The sequence below is a fragment of the Cryptomeria japonica genome, chromosome 11, assembly GCF_030272615.1.
Source record: "Cryptomeria japonica chromosome 11, Sugi_1.0, whole genome shotgun sequence".
Taxonomy (NCBI): domain Eukaryota; kingdom Viridiplantae; phylum Streptophyta; class Pinopsida; order Cupressales; family Cupressaceae; genus Cryptomeria; species Cryptomeria japonica.
In genome coordinates, this window is record NC_081415.1 from 207,221,363 (window position 1) to 207,236,708 (window position 15,346).

Sequence of the window (15,346 nt, forward strand, 5' to 3'; positions counted from 1 at the left end):
TTTCATCAAGGGGAAATTCTTCTATCACTAAAAAGTGTACAAATCCAATTTTTCTTCTTTATCAATTGCTATAGAACTCATAGATGGAACGATTGTTCTCAATATGCCTTCAGATAATCCTAAGAGATCATCTCCTATTTAAGATCAAATATCAGGCAGCTTTCTTTCTCATATTTCTACTTATCCTCTTTTCCTTTAGCTTCCATGGCTACTTCAAATACAACATATGTGGCTGGATCAATAACAACTTGACTCTATTTGTTCTAGTCTCCTCATCACAACATAATAGTATGACAAAGAAAATCCAATCAAACAGATCCCTAAAGGAGTCAAAATCACATTAAAGGATTTTCTGCTCTCTTTTTTATGGCATTTTGGGTGGCATCCAATCCACACAAGCAGTTGAAATCACATTAATGGATCTTCCTTCATGTTCTTTGACAGAGACCCCACTTGACAACTTTGGAGGGAGATCCTTTCTAGGAATATTGACACACAACCAATCTAAAGATGCTTCTAATGTAGGTTCCTCTTTCTCAGGACTATCATGTGACTAGAATCTAGATTTTCTATAGAACATATTATTCTCTTATAAACCATCATAGAATGTTAGGGTATATGAATGTCCTTTGCATGACTGTATCCTATCTCTATGCCTATACAATCTTTACTCCTTATAATACACAAATATCTTCATTCTCATCACTTTTATTGATGCAAAAGCTTTTGGATAGTTCTTTGATGATGAAATAGAACTAATATGTCTTGAGATCTTATCTACAGGTACACTGCCTTAGCTATCATACCTTCTTTGTCACCATTGTCTAGCTCAGATCAAACAACCTAATGGCCTATTTTCAGTCAAATCACTACCATTTTCCAATCTCTACAAATCAAATCCTGAAGCTTTTCTACATCTTCATGGTGTTCTTCTTCTACTACTTTCTTTTACCAAGGAATGAGTTCATTAGCAGTATCTTATACAATTATTTAATCAATAAGAAACTTTAGTTTCATAGATTCCTTGTAATTCTCACTTTTAACAACAAAACCCCAATTCTAACCTCATATTTATCAGTCTTGACTAGAGGAAATTTTACTCCCTGAAAGATAAGATAGATAGGGGCAAGTACTTATTTTGAAAATTTGCAGACATTTTTCAGGTATGTATGCTAATAATGATGTTTGAGATTCTACTTTGGTCGTTTGCTTATTTTTTTTCTTAAACTTGTCTGAATGTGTAAAAGATTACATGACCTTATGAAATCCATGAAATTGAAGAATATTAAAAAATTTAAATGTTTCCATCTCAAACAACGGTGATTCAACTTATGAACATTTGAAATATTCTGCTTGGTGTCCAACCTATTTGTTGGATAATGCCATTAATAAAATAATAAAACAATAAAACAATAAAACAATAAAGAAATCATATCTTTTTTAAAAAAATAATTTTTCTTTTAAGAGGAATTTAATAATTTCTTTGAAGAAATAAAATAGGTTTTTCCTATGTTTAGAGGTGGTTGCTATTTATATATTTATGTTGTCAGAGCAATTATTGTGAATTGTAGATTGCAAGAGTAATTGTAATGTTATTGAAAATTGCATGAGCAATTGTGAATTGTAAAACTCTAAGAGCAATTATGATAGCAACAACTGTGATGATTGTGTTTTTTCTGAATAATAAGTATATTGATACCTTGTTAGGTGGATGTTTTCTTGATATTTTGTCAAAATTTTACAATTCAAATCAACTTCTTATGTGTTATTTTATTATTCCATTTTATTCTCTACATTATTTCTTTGCAACTAATTTGTACTATAATATTTAAGTATCTAGATTTATACTTCAACTTCCTAATAGAGGTCCCTACCCTATACAACTATTAAATTTAGAATTGTTTCCCATTAGAATTGTTGATTGTGGGTATATGAAGTCATTGTTGATCCTTCTTTGTTGTAGTATCCTGCACTCTATGTTTTGAGCAACTTAGCTTCTGCTACAGCCATGATCCGACAAGTCCTCAAAGAGAACTGACCAAGTCATGCAACAAGAGTAACACAACAGAAGCAACAATAAAACATTAAAAGATTACAAAATCAGATCATATTATCATCTTAGAACCTCTGGTAACCAACCGATTATCATCATACATTCATCATAGAACATCTGGTACTCAACCAGTTACATGCAGGCTAACGGGTGAACCCACAATAGTGGGTTACTTTTTTAGACCCAAAAAAATGACTCTTTTGTCCAAAACTCAATTTTAACCATGTTTTATCAAAGCCCCCTTTTAAAACACATTCGATTGAAACCCACTTCCGATCAAACCCAAAAAAGTATAAAATACAAAATTTGCATTAGGGGGTTTGATAGAAGGGGGGTTCAATCGAAACCCCTTCAATAGATCATATGTTCTATTGAAAGTACTTGGTTTTGGACTCCCCCAAACCTCTCATGGTTTCTGCATATTTTTGGTCTTCAAAGCTCAAATTGGGGGCTCAACTGGACGAATTTTGACAAACCCAAATGCATGATAGTAGTACTCGAAGCAAGCTTTCTAATGATTATTATTTTAATATAGAAAGAGTTTATTGTAATTTTTTTTTTAAGATTAACTAAACATAGGTTTCATAACGAACATCAACTTCCGAGTTCAATGGTTATGGAAAAATAGTAAGCAACTGAAATAAAATTCTGAAAAATATCTATGCACTAGATATTGAAGTCCTCTTTCCAACAAAACAAAAAAAATGAATTTGGATACATACACAATAAGTTATGATCAACCAAATGAACATATGTCAAAATTATAGTTAACTCGACTTCAAAACTTAATAAAATATGAAATATTGAAGATAATGTTATGAAACCAATTGGAAACATTAATATGGATATCACAAAACTAAATTTGAAAGAATCACATTCATATCTATTTTAGGAAAAAAGTTATGCCATACCAAATGAGTATCACTCTTTAAAAAATGTTTTTTGTTAAAAAATAGTTTTTGAGGGAGATAGAAAAATGAAAATAAATTGATTAAAAAAAAAATTCAAAAAAATATATTTAGAATCTACACGCAAAATGTCACAAATCACTAGTTCACATCATCTGCAAATTCCTTATGGTTTAGCAGTAATAATTGTCTGAATGTGAGGTTTTTTTTTCTGAAAATGAAAATTGAAGTGTCAAAGTTGGAAAAAAAGTGTAACCCACTATTGTGGGTTCACCCTAACATGCCAGGTTACAATCCATCTGAAACTCTCAGAGTCATCCGGATCTCTAATCATAATCTAGAATCTCATACTCATCCACTTCCCTACAAATGATCACATACAACCATATATATACCCTCCATAACATATCTGGGTTGGCGACAAAAGATTACATTTACCAAGACAAGAAAATGAAACATGTAAATAGGTCGGCCCTAAGAATGAAAGAAAATTCTTCATAAAAGAACCACCAAGAAGTGTGGATCAACATGAAGGTTGGCCAAGGACTTAGGAACATCTAGCAAGACCCAAAATAGATCCACACGCCAAGAAACCACTCTGGAAAAGAAGAAATCTCCAACCGGTAAGCCCAAAACTGCTCCAGAACCCAGAAACAGTCAAACCGGAAGCAATATCTTGCCAGAAAATAATCCAAATGGATTGAGAATATGGAATTAAGCACAAGAACCAGCCTGGAAACCAAAAATATGATCTGCAAAGAAAAGCAAGCAACTACCGAAACATATCGACATTGTTGGTTAATAGATTTGCCTTTTGCACATTTTGATTCTTTGACTTCTGCATGCCCATAAACAAAAGACAAAAACACACCAACAGTTGGATAATTGCTTAAACAGTTAACCTATGTATACGGGTACAACTCCCCAAGAATGATTTTCAATCAACTTAAATTATGACAATTCTCATGTACACTTTTTACCATAAAGTATTAAAGGCATTTAAGCATTCATATGTCAACACAAAATGAACACTGCAATATTTTAAAGTAGAAATTTCTTCTTAAATCTCACAGACTTTCATTCTTCTAATCGGCAAGATAGACAATTTCAAAAGTTTTCCTTTCACACATTCATTTACACTGCATTAGAAAGATAGAAAATTCCGCAATTGAATCAAATACTCACAAAGATTCACATTACAATTCATAAACACACAAATTTATAAAATGAAAAAATACTGCAACTTTATTCACAGACAAAATTGACTTTCTTTTTCAGAGTACATAATATTGCTAAAAAGAAGATAAAGCTTTTTGTTCTATCTTAACCCAAAAATTCTTGGACCTTTGACAAGGCTTTTAATCAAGTATATATAGCCGCTAGGCTATGATAGTTTGTTACATTTGAACCAGAGTAAAAAGATTAACTCTTCATGAGAGTTAAAGAAGTCTATCTTATAAACTGAAAAACAACAACTAAACAAGAAAAGCGGCATAGGCCGCAAGCAATAGTGATGTAATCAAGCTCCTACAGATGACATTGCCTCCACCTGTTTGTCCTGCAACGAAGGGGTTCTTTGAATACTTCGCCATTCCAAGTGAGCTGAGGAGAAGTTGAGAATAAGTTGATAATGTGGAAGACTGATATGTAGAATTTGCTACTTCCACACTTCTTTCTTTTTTCTTACCTGCACAACCTTACCCTTATGCATCTCAAGATGATCGAATAAAACCACTAACATGGATTCAATTCTTTCAATTCTCGAGAAATCCTCTATTGTTAAGGATTTTGCTTCTTGGATTTGCTGCACTCGATCTTTGAAAGCTTGAATCATATCAAATGAGTCCTCAAGCGTTTGCTTATCTTCTTTTAGGAGTTAAAGATCTATGCATTTCATGTCTTTCTACACAGTATTAGTCAGTTCTTTTAACTCCTTTAAAATCTTAATGGATTCCTCATGTTCTTATTCAATAATTGAATTTCTCCACTCAATATTCTCTTTGCATACAAAAAGTACATTGTCATCAAGACCATGAACCGACTTTTCTACTAGGAAATTCATTATCCCATACCTCTGTGTATCCCTCATTTACTTCAATACAACCACCTACATGCTTTTCTCTTTTTCCCAAGCAACTATTTTTGTTTCCAACTCCTTACCTACAGACTCTACATTTTCAAACACCTTGACCAGATAAAAAATGTAGCTAGTTCCTTGTTGGGAAATTGATTTCAGCCATTCACTGAAGACATCTGCAACCATTCAGCTTCTTTGAACCTGATCAAGTAGTCTCTGGTTCATGGGGGATTTTGGATCAAATGAAAAAAGAACTTGAGAAAGTAGTTGAGGATTAGGATCCTGTATAGCATTGATATATTGGGCCATTTTCATTATGATTTGCTTCATTTCATTTTTATCCTTTTCATCTTTCCAAGTTCTGGTGAGAATTCTTTTAGTGGAAGTCTCTAAGTGCTTAGCATCCCCAGCTCGAGAGGTCACCCCTAAGTCAATATTTTCAATGATGAAGTCCTTCTTAGATATATTCTTTGCATCTTTGTCTGTTGGGGGTTTGGCCACCTCTGCAATCCAATTTTTTGTTTGGTCATCCACATCAATCATCACTTCAATCTTAAGCCTCTTGGACTTTGATGCTCTTCCCAGACATTTATTGACCATGTCCTCCATTGGGATTGAGATGGGAATTACATTCCTTTTCTTGGTAAGAGAAGCACTTAACCATTTGGGAACAATAGATGTTTCCCTGGGTGGTGGTGATCGCTAGTTAGTAGTGACAATGACCATAGTATTCATAGAATCCTCAGGTTCTTGGATTTCTTTTCATTTATCAGCAACACTTGTAATGAGCTTGTCCTGCATCTGAGCATCCATTGCTCCTAAAGTTTATTCTTCAGAATCCAAATCTACTACAAGTGAACTTGCAAGGAGTTTCTGATTGATTTTCCTACTACGAGATCTGATGACATGAGCAGAGGCGGAACCTAGAGAAGATTCTCCTAAATTTGCAATTTTGGTTTTCTTCGTCCTCTGTTTCTCATTACTTGCAATATCAATAACAATTTCAGAAGGAGAAAGAGATTCTTGATAAGTTGCACGAGTTCGACCAATTTTTCTACTCTTAGGTGCAGATATGGGTTGTTGTCCAAAATGACGATCTTTTAGCCATCTTTCTGTCTGTTTGATCACATTGAAGGTTTTGGCCTGAATGTTGTCATCCCCTTTTCTATCCCAATCAACCTCTGAATAGGCTACCCCAGTATCCTCTTGTTGAACTCAAGATCAACAACTTCCTCACCTTCATCTTCTTGCACATTATAGATATTCATGGATAAACCCATTGTCACAATTTGTTGAACCATGAACCTCAACCACAATCTTCTTCTAACTGCAAATTCATCACCAAACTTCTCCCAGTAATCTTCTAGCTAAGGTTCATGACAAAAACCATCATCAATATTTAAGTTTTCTATAGCAAACCTTTGGCTATCAAATTTATGTCTAGCAACATACAACTGCAGATTGAACTTCTTGAATTCAAGTTTAAGGTTCAAGGCATGTGAAAGTGATCTATAACTATAGTATCTAATCTCTACTAGAAAGACCACCCCAGACTTTCCTCCACTTCTCTTATCAATATTGTTATGATAACCCATGAACAACTGAGAGGGGGGGTGGGGGGGTGAGTCAATTGTTAACAAATTATAACTTTTAACCCACAATATAACTTTAAACAAATCAAGTACCGGTAAATAGTACAACTTAACAATTAACCAGATAATTAATGCAAAGCAACCATACCACATAACACCATGATTTGTACGTGGAAAACTTGAAAAAGGAAAAACCATGATGGGAAGTGTACCCATAGTCAGATGATACTTCTGCAGAAAGTATGTATTACAATGAGGGGCCTACACTTGCAGGAAGGCACACTGCCTAGAGCATACTGCTTATTACAAAAGAGTCTCACTGACTACAGAGAGGCTACAACCTTCTCAAGATAAATGGACAACAATCCAATAGAGTGAACTATTAGAAATAGCATCAACTATGCCTGATTACAGTCCTGGTTAAGCTCAATGCCGGAGGACTAAATCCTCTTCTGAAACCAATCCGATCACCAATGATCAATCAACTCCTCTGCTTGATGATATTCCAATATTCGCACATTACATTCCTTGACCATGACCTTTCCAATAACTATGATACTTTACAAAGAGTTTTGACCTCTTATTTATACTAACCCTAAGGCCTAAACCAATTAGCTTGGCCACCTAAAGATATTACAATAATATCATTACATAATTCCTTATTATAATGATATGCCATTTCGGATTAAGATCAAAACAATCATAATAAATCCATAAGATATCTCAAATCATCTAGATAACATGTAGAGTACATGCTAGCATGATACCGGTCCATAACCTAGATAGGTACTAGACCTATTCTGGGTCCACCACGCCAAAGCAATGTCTTCAAGCAATTGAAGCATGATCAACGAACATCTTCAGCATCCTGAAATCCTTGAAGAAGCTGCATCAACACCAATTGTGCATCCTGTCATGATTTCTCAATAAAATCTCTGTCGGTAAAGCCTTAAACCACTGTAGGTAAGGGTTTACCAGTGTGTATGATACATCCAATTATCTAGCCAATACCAACTGACCAAAACATGCTCATGGAGCATATAACTCATGAAATCCAATATACTTTACTGATCCAAACATGTCGGAAGTGTCCAATAGATAATCTCTTATGTCGGTAACACTAGATCTTATACCGATAACCTGTCTGCTGGTAACTATCTATATCAGTTAGTGTAAGTCTGTCTGCCGGTAATAGCTAGTGTTGACATCAATGACAAAACATCAAGTCCACACATAATCAATTCACCCATAATGCCAACAATCTCCCCCTTTGGCATTGATGGCAACATTATATGTGAAAAACATCTAAGTGCCAAGAAATGCCAAACAAGTCTCTCCCTATGGAAGACAACCAACAATCAATAGCCCTCTCCCACTGAATGATATCTCTGTAAGGATCTGAACAAATCTCTCTCCCCAATATATACAACTTTTCTTTTTTATTTTCACATCAATGCCAGAAACCTAACAAAAATATCAAAGTAATGATATAAACCTCTGAATCTCAAATCTGACTACTCCCCCTGAGTAGTAGCACCATTCATCAGTGCCAGAATGAATAATTTTTCTGATAATACATGTCAGATTGATGACAAACTTCATCAATCAAGTCACTGTCAGAGGGGCAGAAACCCCTAACCTATCTCTCAAGTATTCAAATGATTCCTTAGACAATGGTTTAGTGAATATGTCTGCAATCTATTCTTTAGTGTTCATATAAACCAATTTTACTTCCTTTGCTTCTACCTTGTCCTTCAGAAAGTTATACTTTATTGAAATATGCTTAGTCTTAGAGTGAAATACCAGATTCTTGGACATGTCAATAGCTGCAAAGTTATCATAGTATATAACTACTAGTTCACTACAATTTACCCTGATATCCTTCAACATTTGCTTCATCCACAAAAATTGAGTGCAATTAGTTGCTGCTGCAACATACTCAGCTTCTACAGTAGATAAAGAAATGCATGTCTATTTTTTGCTTATCCATGAAACTAGTTTCTTTCCAAGAAAGAAAGCTCCACTAGAAGTTCTTTTCCTGTCATCAGTATCACCTACCTAATCTGAGTCACTATATGCACATAAAGTAAAATCATCATTTCTGGAATACCATAAACCATATTTTGTTATTCCTTGCAAATATTGGAATATCCTCTTTACTATACATTCATGATTTTCTTTAGGATTACTTTGATATCTTGAAACAATACTTACTGCATTCATAATATTAGGTCTAGTCCGAGTTAGATATAACAAACCACCAATCATAGATTTATACCTTGTCAGATTTACCGGTGAAGAAGTATCCTTGATAAATAATTTCTCACTTGTAGCCATAGGAGTACTTACCGGTTTGGAATTCTAAATACCAAACTTTTTCAACAATTCCCTCAGATACTTAGTTTGATAGATAAAAATGCCTTTGTCAATTTGAGTAATCTGCAAACCTATGAAAAATTTCATCTCACCAATCATGGACATTTCAAATTCATTCTTCATGTTGTTAGCAAATTCCATGCACAATTTATCTTCTCCTCCAAAAATGATATCTTCAACAAAAACTTCAATAATCAGAATATCATTATCAGTGATCTTATAATATAGATTACTATCAGCACTGCCTTTAGTAAAACCAAGCTTTAAAAGATATTTATCCAACCTTGCATACCAAGCTCTAGGAGCCTATTTCAAACCATATAAAGCTTTGTTCAATCTACAAACCATGTATTTGTCATCTGTCAGTGTAAATCCATCAGGTTTCTCAATGTAAACTTCTTCCTCAAGCTCGCCATTCAAAAATGCACATTTGACATCCATTTGATAAACCTTATAGTTCTTATAAGCTGCATAGGCAAGAAATAGTCTAACGACTTGAATTCAAGCTACAGGTGCAAATGTCTCACCATAATCAATTCCTTCCATTTGAAAATATCCTTTACAAACCAATCTAGCCTCATTCCTTATAACTTGACCATCCTCATTCAGTTTATTTCTAAAAACCCATTTAGTTCCAATAACATTCTTATTTTTAGGCCGAGAAACTAAAGACCAAGTTTCATTATTCTCTATTTGATCTAATTCATCTTCCATAGCCTTTCACCAATGTTTATCCTTACAAGCTTCAATAACAGTTGCCGGTTCAACTTGAGAAATAAAACATACCTCTTCATTTGCCAGTTTTGTTCTTGTCATTACTCCCTTGTTACATACCTTGGAGTCTTTTGAACTTCAGGTTCACCACTCTGATCATCAGTCATAGTTGAATGTTCAGACTGTGCCAGTGTAACTATTTCAACTTCCTGTACTGGTTGAGGCATTTATGGTTCAGTTATGATAATTTCCACTGCCGGTTCCTTGTCATATGATATAGAATGATTTCTTTACTATTCATCCACTTTCACATTACCACTTTCCACAATTTTTCTGCAATATTTTGCTATAACATCTATATGCTTTTCTCTAAATTGAATAACCAAGAAATATCCCTTCATCACATCTAGGATCAAACATTCCAATTGAATCATCTCTTTTGATATAGCATTTAGTTCCAAAAATTCTGAAATACTTAACAGTAGGTGTATGTCCAAACCATAGCTCATAAGGGGTCTTACCGGTTTTACCTTTAATGTGAACTTTGTTCAGTGTGTAGACTATTGTACTCACTTCCTCTCTCCAATAGATATGAGGCAATTTGGCTTCCACCATCATAGATCTAGCTGCATCCAAAATGGTTTTGTTCTTTCTTTCAACTACTTCATTTTGCTGAGGAGTCCTAGGTGTTGATAGCTCTCTCCTGATTCCATTTGTCTCACAATAACTGTTAAATTCATGAGAAGTGAACTTTCCAGCATGATCTGATCTTAGACATTTGATTTTCAATCTATTTTCTATTTCAACCTTCTCTTTAAAGATCTTGAATTTCTCAAAGCTGCAGACTTCTCCCTCAGAAAAGTCACACACATCATTCTATAATAGTCATCAATAATTAGCATGAAATACCTATCACCTTGAAAACTTCTAGTCCTTGCTGGACCACATAAGTCAGTGTGAATCAAATCAAGTACATCATTAGATTTATCATTTATGCTTTTAAAAGAACTTCTGACTTGCTTACCCAATTAACATTCCTTACATATCAGATTATGAGGCTTCATAATCTTAGGTATATCTTTGACTTCTTTAGTTGAACTGATCTTAACAATACAATCAAAATTTACATGACACAACCTCTTATGCCATAGCCAACTCTCATCAATACGAGCAATCAAACATGTCTTAGTACTAGTGTTCAAGTGAAAGATATTACTTCCTATTTGAATACTGATTGCAATCTCCAAACCAGTTTTGTTAATGATTTTGCATTTTCTATCCTTAAACTGAAGTTGAAAACCCTTATCAACTAATTGACCAACACTCAAAAGATTATGCCTTAAACCTTCTACATAATAGACATTATTAGTGTTATGCTTGTCATCCAAAGAAATAATTCCTCTACCTTTGATCATACATGCCTTGTCATCTCCAAATCTAATTTGGCCACCATTGTATTCTTGCAAGGACAAAAATTTACTTTTATCTCTAGTTATATGATGTGAGCATCCACTATCAATTACCCATTCATCCTTATCTTCAACTTTTGTTGTCAGGGCCTTCTCTTCATTTTTGATAGCTGGTTTTGGTTTATCTTCCTTCAAAGCATAAAACACCCATTCCTTTCCATTTCCAGATCCACTAGCTGAGTCTTATGTTGGTTCATCTCCAAAGTCATCAGTTACTCCTTCCTCATTTGCTATGTAGCAATGTTTGTTTTTCTTGAATCTGTATCTGTTAGGGTTAGGCTTAAAAATTTTCTTAACTCTTTCCTCAAACCTTGCATTCCTTTCAGGACATCTAGACACAAAATGACCAATCTTATTACATGCAAAACATTTAGAAGGTTCTTTTCCTTCATACTTACTTCTAGTTGGACCTTTAGGTACTCTTCTAGAAAATAAGGCTTCATGTTGTTAGAGTTCTTCATCTTCTTTCCTCATGTCTTCCAATTATTTTGTATATAGGGCTCTCCAATCACTTTTGATAGATGTTGATGATGATGCATGAAAAGAAAGTTCAGACTTTACAACTCCAGAAGATCCAAATTCTTCAAGCTCAAAAGCAGATAATTTACCAATTAGAATGTCTCTGTGATAGTTTTGATACTTAATGTAAGTACAGATCCAATAGCGAACAAGATGAGAGGGGGGGGGTGTGAATCATACAAACTTAATCTTCCATAAAAACATCAGATTCAACCTTGGTAACATATACTTTAGTAATATAACCAAAACTGCTAAACATGCAAACTCAAAAGCATATAAACATCATAAACCTCAAAACACCAGATTTAATGTGGAAACCCAAATAGGGAAAAATCACTATGGGATTTCGGACCCACTAAGAAATATACTCTTCTAGAGTATGCTCGGTTAAAAGCAAATCCTGTTAAAGATTACAAACACATTGCTAGATGTGACCCGGTTAAGGGGTTTCCCTCAGATTTGTTAGGATCTTCACCTTGTTAGAAGTGACCTTGTTAAAGGATTTCAAACACTCAATCAGAATGTCACCTTGCTAGAGGGTTTTACAAATAAGACTGTTAAGTCCACTCGGTTAAGAGATTTTCTGTCACTTTCACAAAATAACAGTAATAAAAATCTATCTGCAACTTCACATCTAAAATGCTAAAGAAGATTCTTATTTGCTCAATACAATCTAGACACAAAACTAATCTTGTCCATCTGTTGGGCTTCTATACTCTGTTATTCAAATAGGTCTTCAAGCTTCTGTGCTCGGTAATCACTATGTAGCATCCCTGTGCATACATTTGCCTGCATGCATTGTTTATCAACAACTCCCTATTTATAAACAATTCGCCAACCGCTTAATCTCCTTGATCACACTTCCCATGATCAATCATAGCCGTCAGATCTTCAAACTTGTCCAGGTTTAATGTATCCTTCGATCTGAAAAACATTTTACCCCGCCTAGGAACTTGCATACATTTCTTGGAACTTGTGCTAGGGTAATGCGGTTCAATCTGCGCTATAGATCTTCATGCTGATTTTCCTTTGCCATAGATTCTTTAACAAACTTCATGCATGGCATACCAATCATTTAATCAGTTCCAGCTCATCAGCTTCCTTCATTAAATAACGCATGTAACCATTTAATGTATTATGTTATAGCTCGGTTACAACTCGGTAACAACTCAGTAACAATTCGATAAATACTAAACTTCACTCGATAGACATTCCGCCTTCATTAACTGATAGCGATAACCTTAGGGTTTACCGACTAGGTTCTTTGCTCGGTAACATAGTATAGTATTAACCTTATAATTTACAACATATGTATGATATTAAAACAATCTAAACATCATGATCTCATCATTGTCTAACTTGGTAATAGTTGCCCATTGAATACCTTATTCATCCCCTTATTCATCATATTCTTTCTGTGTCTTTTAACGACATCTTTATACTGATCAAATCACACTTCTCAAGATATGGCAACATCATATTGAATTAGAAAATCAATTTCTTGACATCAATGACAAAATAATAATATTAAGACAGTAAACATCCTTAATCAGTTATATCCATAATCATCAACAACCTTCTTAATATCCTTATTGAAATGCCAACAATCTCCCATTGTCTATTATAATGCCAAATGCCAACAATCTCCCCCTTTGGCATTGATGGCAAAACCAATTGATTTGACCTAATTGATTCGGATTGCTGTGAGTTGTTTGTGAGATTATGAAATGCTCTCTTCCTATCATCAAAATTCTCCCCCATACATTAGACTTCTCCTCTTTTCTCAGTCTTTCTTTTCTGCTTTTTTTTTCAGTCTTCTCAGTCTTTTCCAATCTTCTTCTCCAGTCTTCTCCCCCTTTGACAACAATGCCAAAAAAAAATAAAGAACTAAAACATAATTTCTTCCTGTATGAAGTGAATTCCTACTGCAATGTGTCAACTTAGTCTCGCTCAGAGCATTTTGTCTTCAATTCTTGTTTCTTGTATTGTATCCTGCACCGTTTCCTGCACACCTTTAGAAAACATCCTAAAGTGTTTAAATCAGCATCAACTCTTAAAATATATTCGATAGAGTCATCGAATTGATGCTTTCACCGAACTCGATTAGTGAGTAGAAGATAGGGGTAGGACCCCTAACTTACTTCTGAGATACTCAAAAGTGTCCCTTGGTAGTGGCTTGGTGAAGATATCTGCTATTTGTTCCTTTGTGCTAACATACTCCAACACCACTTTCTTCTCTTGAGCTTCTTCTCTAAGATAATGATATTTGATAGAGATGTGCTTTTTCTTAGAGTGCATAACAAGATTCTTTGAAATGTTAATGGCACTAGTATTGTCATAGAATATAGTTACTGGCTTGGTAACTTTCTCATTTATACCTTCTAACAGTTGTTTGATCCATGCTATATTGGTACAATTCAATGTTGCAACAACGTATTCAGCTTCTGTTGTTGACTGTGAAACAAATCCTTGTTTCTTGCTAAGCCAACTTACTAGTCTTTCTCCTAAAAAGAAAGCTCCTCCACTTGTGCTTTTTCTGTCATCAATGTTGCCTGCCCAGTCAACATCAGTATAAACTTTTAAATCAAAATCATTTCCTTTCTGATATACTAAGCCATAATCCTCGGTGCCTTTCAAGTATCTAAAAATTCTTTTGATTGTTGTCATGTGTGTTTCCTTAGGATCTGCAGAGAATCTTACAACTATACCTACTGCATGTGCTATGTCTGGTCTGCTGTGAACAACATGTTGTAGCTTTCCAATCATGGATCGGTAAAGTGTCTCATCAACAGATGAAGATTCATCATTCTTTGATAGTTTACAGTTGGTAGTCATAGGAGTACTTACTGGTTTTGAATCCTCCATTCTAAATTTCTTCAAGATTTCCTTTATGTACTTGGATTGAGTAATGAAAATCTCATTTTTCATTTGCAGTATCTTTAAACCTATAAAATACTTTATCTTGCCGATTAATGACATCTCAAATTCTTTGCTAATTTCATTTCCAAAGTTCTTGCATAAAGAGTCATTTCCACAAAATATAATATCATCAACAAATACGGCTGAGATCAGTATTCCATTTTCATCATTCTTCATGTACATATTGATGTTCTCACTTGTCCTTATAAAACCAATCTTAATCAAATAAGAGTGCAATCTTTCATACCATGCTCTAGGTGCTTGTTTCAGACCATATAATGCTTTGTTCAATTTACATATCTGATCTTTACTCTTGTCTTCAACAAATCCTTCAGGTTGTTCAATAAAAACTTCTTCTTCTAATATTGCATTCAAAAATGCAGATTTGACATCCATTTGATATACCTTGAAGTTTTTGAAAGTAGCATATGCCAACAATGTTCTTACTCCTTCAAGTCTAGCCACAGGTGCAAAATTTTCACCATAATCAATTCCTTCTTCTTGAGCATAACCTTTGCATACTAGTCTTGCTTTATTTCGAATGACCTCACCTTTTTCACTTAGCTTGTTTCTCAAAATCCACTTTGTACCAATTACATTTTTGTCCTTCGGTCTTGGGATTAATGTCCATGTGTCATTCTTCTTGATTTGATCAATCTCTTCTATCATAGCATTTATCCAATCTTCACTGTTAAATGCCTCTTTCACTACTCTCGATT